The sequence below is a fragment of the Macaca nemestrina genome, chromosome 16, assembly GCF_043159975.1.
Source record: "Macaca nemestrina isolate mMacNem1 chromosome 16, mMacNem.hap1, whole genome shotgun sequence".
In the NCBI taxonomy this organism is placed as follows: domain Eukaryota; kingdom Metazoa; phylum Chordata; class Mammalia; order Primates; family Cercopithecidae; genus Macaca; species Macaca nemestrina.
In genome coordinates, this window is record NC_092140.1 from 17131423 (window position 1) to 17136935 (window position 5513).

The 5513-nt window shown below is 37.4% G+C and overlaps 1 protein-coding gene and 1 pseudogene across 1 annotated transcript in view; both read right to left on the reverse strand.

The window, feature by feature from the left end:
* LOC105477531 (heparan sulfate 6-O-sulfotransferase 3) overlaps positions 1 to 5513 on the reverse strand; it is a 759454-nt gene that overhangs the window by 281603 nt on the left and 472338 nt on the right. The gene's annotated exons all lie outside the window — the stretch shown is intronic.
* The window catches only part of LOC105477498 (AMMECR1-like protein pseudogene), an 82754-nt pseudogene that overhangs the window by 25310 nt on the left and 51931 nt on the right, over positions 1 to 5513 (reverse strand).

Here is a 5513-nt window from a genome sequence, read left to right on the forward strand (position 1 = left end):
TTTTTCTTTGTATTTTCATGTATATATTGCTATGGTTTTAAGAGTCACTCCTAGTCAAATAGGGAATTTCTTCAGGTTTTGTGACTAAATGATGCTTAAGCAGTGTGCCAATGAGACATTCATTATGCAAGGTGCTAAGGCAAAGCACCCAATGATCTGTGAAGGAAATAGAACTTCATCTTTGGTATTTTAAAAGTACTTTCCAAGACAGATTATAGCAGATCACCACAAAGGGGAAAAAATAGTGTCAAGTAATTTTATAAGACAAAAGAGTTGCAAGTATGCGCTATCTCCACTTAAAAACACATAACGGCATGCAGTCTGGGTTTTTCCCAAGCAAAGAGTTCCTGAATAGGTAGAAGAAAAGTTCTACAAAATGCATCAGCCAGAAGTACTGTGCTAAATTGCCTAATTACTCATGCTCTATGGAAACTTTCAAAATGCAGCTGGCACCACTTGCTGAACTTGTTACTTCATTTTCAATTGCAAGGAACAACAAAGTAGTTTATTTGTCTTATTTAGGGGGACTGAAAATGAGTAAGGTCATAAAGTAGATATGTATCATTATCATTTATACCTGAAGGGGCTGTGACCAATTATATCATTTCCTGTTATCTGCAAGGCAACAAATAGAAGCGGGAGAAAAGTCTAGAAGGTATTTGCAGACAGGCTGACCCGATCCATATAGCATGAGCCTCAGGCTTGGTGCTAAGACAGTAAGATGAAAGTGGGTGAGAAGGTGTGCATGACAGGTTGATTGGGCTCATTTGTCTTCCAAAAACCTATCAACATAGAGATTATATCATCAAGAAAAGTGATGAACTTTGGCATCAGGCATGCCTTCCACAACATGGCCATTAGCAAGTCACTTAACTTTATAGAGTGACATGATTCTGCAGAACAATCCCAGGCTCCCTGTGTCACCCATTACAGCTTTTGCCAGTAAGGCCTGCCCCACTGTGGCCAGCCTTTTCTTTCTCTTTCTTATATACTTGGGATTTTTCCTCACAGTAACTTGAAATGTTGATCTTCCACTGCTGCAAGACTTTTTCAAGCATAAAAGTAAATATCTAAAGATAGAGCAGCTTTCTCAACTTTTAGAAATAAAAGACAAATGAGTCTTCATTCTAAAGGAGCAGAGACCAAAAAATAGTAACTGTCAAAGAAAAACAAATCCTGCTACTCTGTTACCACCTATGAAACTTGGGGTTTGATTTACTCTGTTACCATTTATGATACCTGGGGTTTGATTTCTTTTTAAGTTTATTTCTCTCCTTTATGATATGATATACTGAAGTGTAATAGGTTCACCATTTAACCAGGAATAGGGTCTGAGACAATGTGATGGAAATCCAGCCTTGCCTATGCTACAGTCAACCTATGCCATGGATTCTTTTTATTAAAATATCTACGTAAGATGATCAGAAGGTTTGATTTATTAGAAAAATTAACTTGGGGTCAAAAGAAAATACGGTATAGGTTGAATTGCTAACTGGCTTTCCAGCCTTGGACTTTTTTTTTTTCCTATTTCTGCTGACTGGCTCCATTGCTCAGCGTAGGCCTACTTTCAGGGAGCAGCCTTCTCTTTCTTAGCCAGCCCTCAGAAACCTGACAGTTTCCACCTGGATCCCTCATCTCAGCATTTGCTGCTTTCTTTCTCTCCTGTCCTGACCTTCTATGAGCCACAAAGCAAGCACCTCTTCTAGAGACGCTTTCAGAGCTCTAACATCCCTGACTGTTCCATAGAGGGCTCCTAGATCCTGACTTCTGGGTGACAGACGCCGATCCCAGGCAAACCTTCCTCCTGCACGTTGCATGTACGTGACGAAACACAGTTGATTATTTTACTGGAACTCAGTTGCTAGAAATTTTTTTTTTAATGTTATGATTCTGAAAAAAAAAAGATTCAACTTGCTTTGTCAGTCCTTTGGCTCTAGATTTTAAACATCTGAATGGTCAAGAGCAATGTGATAAACAGTTTAAAATTATTAATTATTATTAATATTGTCTCTGATGCTCGGCATATTATTATTTTTTCAACTTTTATTTTGGCTTTAGGGGTTATATGTGCAGGCTTGTTATGTGGGTATACTGTGTGATGCTGAGGTTTGGGGTATGAATGATCCTGTCACCCAGGTGCTGAGCATAGTACCCAATAGTTTTTCAACACTTGTCTCCCTTCTCCCCCAAGTAGTCTTTAGTGTCTATTGTTGCCATCTTTATGGCATGATTACATATTGTTTAGCTCCCACTTATAAGTAAGAACATGACGCATTTGGTTTTCTGATTCTGTGTTAATTTGCTTAGGATAATGGCCACCAGCTGCATCCATGTTGTGGCAAAGAACATGATTTCATTCCTTTTTGGCTGTGTAGTATCCCATGTTGTATATGTACCACATTTTGTTTATCTATCCACCATTGAGGGGCACCTCAGTTGATTCCATGTCTTTGCTATTGTGAATAATGTTCCGATGAACATACTCACGCATATGTCTTTTTGGCAGAATGATTTCTTTTCTTTTGGATATATACCCAGCAATGGGATTGCTGGGTCAAATGGTAGCTCCATTTTAATTTATTTGACAAGTCTCCAAACTGTTTTTCACAGTAACTGAACTAATTTACATTTCCACCAACACTATGTAAGTATTCTCTTTTCTCCACAGCCTTGTAAGCATCTGTTATTTTTTACTTTTTAGTAACAGACATTCTGACTGATGGGAGATGGTATCTCATTGTGGTTTTAATTTGCATTTATCTGATGATTAGTGATGATGAGCATTTTTTCATATGTTTGCTAGCTGCTTGCATGTCTTCTTTTGAGAAGTGTCTGTTCATGTCTTTTGCTCATTTTTTAATGAGGTAATTTGTTTTCTGCTTGTTTAAATACCTTACAGTTTTTGAATATTAGACTTTGACAGATGCATAGTTTCTCAATGTTTTTTTCCCCATTCTATAGGGTGCCTGTTTACTCTGTTGATAATTTCTTTTGCCGTGCAGAAGCTCTTTAGTTTAATTACGTCCCACTTGTCATTTTTTGTTTTTATTGAAATTGCTCTTGAGGACTTAGTCATAAATTACTCCCAAGATCCATTTCCAGAATGGTGTTTCCTAGGCTTTCTTCTAGGATTCTTATAGCTTGAGGTCTTACATTTAAATCTTTACTCCATCTTGAGTTAATTTTTGTATACTGTGATAGGCAGGGGTTCAGTTTCATTCTTCTGCATATGGCTAGCCAGCTATCTCAGCGTCATTTATTCAATAGAAAGTCCTTTCTCCATTGCTTGTTTTGTTGACTTTATCGAAGATCAGACAGCTGTGGGTGTGTAGCTTTATTTCTGGGTTCTCTATTCTGTTCCATTGGTCTGTATGTCTGTTTTTATACCAGTACCATGCTGTTTTGCTTACTGTAGCCTTATGGCATAGTTTGATGTCAGGTAATGTGATGCCTCTGGCTTTGTTTTTTTGCTTAGGATTGCTTCACTCTTGTTTGGTTCCATATGAATTTAGAATAGTTTTTTTCTAGTTCTGTGAAAAATGGCATGGGTAGCTTGATAGAAATAGTGTTGAATCTGTAGATTGTTTTGGACAATATAGCCATTTTGATAATATTATTGGTTCTTCCAATCCATGACATGAAATGTTTTCTCATTTGTTTGGGTCATCTATGATTTCTTTCATCAGTGTTTGGTAATTCTCCATGTAGAGATCTTGTAGAAATCTTTCACCTCCTTGGTTAGATGTATTCCTAGGTATTCCTATATTTTGCAGCTATTGTAAATGGCATTGCGTTCTTGATTTGGCTCTTAGCTTGGTTCATTATTGGTGTATAGTAATGCTACTGATTTTTTTGTACATTGATTTTGTATCCTGAAACTTTACTGAAATTGTTTATCAGTTCCAGGAGCCTTTGGCAGATTCTTCAGGGTTTTCTATGTATAGAATCATATCATCAGTGAAAAGAGATAGTTTGACTTCTTCTTTTCCTATTTGGATCCATTTTTACTTCTTTCTCTTGCCTGATTGCTCTGGCAAGAACTTACAGTACTGCGTTGAATAGGAACAGTGAGAGTGGGCATCCTTGTAATGTTCCAGTTCTCAAGGGGAATGCTTCCAGTTTTTCCCTGTTCAATATAATGTTGGCTATGGGTTTGTCATACACGGCTCCTCTTATTGTGAGGTGTAGTGTATTATTTTTAAAGAGCTACCATTTACTGAACACTTGCTAAAAGCTTGATACTAAGAGTTTACATAAAATAAACTATCTCTCATTTAATTCTCATAAGATAACATTATTATCATAGGTGATTGAGTTACATGTCTAACACATGGCCACTAATAAACACAATGTACATCTTTGAACCCAAACAAGCACATTCAGGGGGCCCACACGCAAAGCCCCACACTAGCACTTTCTACAATGAATAACGTACCCCTCCTTTATTTAGTTGCTTACATAGCTTCAGGGTTGTTGCTGACTATAAGCCTGTGGATGACCTGAGATGAAATTCTTATAGATCTCAAATTAGGAATATGCACAAAGGAGCCATAAATACATGTGTTTTGATTAGGATGACAATAATTAAAAATATAATTGTATGAATGGTCATAGGTAATACTGATTAAACCAATTTAATAAAGCCCCCATCACCACTCCACTAAAAATACATTTTAGCATCTTGATGATTTGATCAAAGATTGCTATATTGCAATTCCCAGCTGCACAAAACCTATTCTCAAGCATGATCATTATAATATTTTGCTTTATTAAACATCTGAAAGGAATGGCATAATGGTCCTTCAAGGACAGCTCCATTAAGGAAAAAAAAAAAAAGAATAATCTACAGTATAATGTGTTTAAAATGCTTTTTAAAATAGTGTTGTCATTAAGGTGATCAGCACCTGGGTTATTCTCATTGAAACAGCCTGAGGTCTGCTTGATTAAAGAGACAGCTACACCCCTTTTTCCTAGCCCATTAAATGAACCAAAGATATAATCTACACATACCTTCATGTGTTTTAGCTTCATTAGAATGGAATCTCCAAATACCAGCTAGATATCAGTGGAATAAACTAGGCTAGGAAAGAGAGAGATCAGGATGATATGTAGCTTTATTGACTAATAAAGTTTAATTGACTGTCCGGGCATAGTGGATCACACTTGTAATCCTAGCACTTTGGGAGGCCAAGGTGGGCAGATCACTTGAGGCCAGGAGTTCGACACCAGTCTGGCCAACATGGTGAAATCTCATCTCTACTAAAAATGCAAAAATTATCCAGGTGTGGTGGGGGGTGTCTATAGTCCCAGCTACCAGGGAGGCTGACACATGAGAATCACCTGAACTTGGGAGGCAGAGGTTGCAGTGAGCTGAGATCACACCACCGCACTCCAGCTTGGGTGACAGAATGAGACTCTGTTTCAATAAATAAATAGATGGATGGATGGATGGATGGATGGATAGATAGATAGATAGATAGATAGATAGATAGATTATATAGATTCTGACTTAC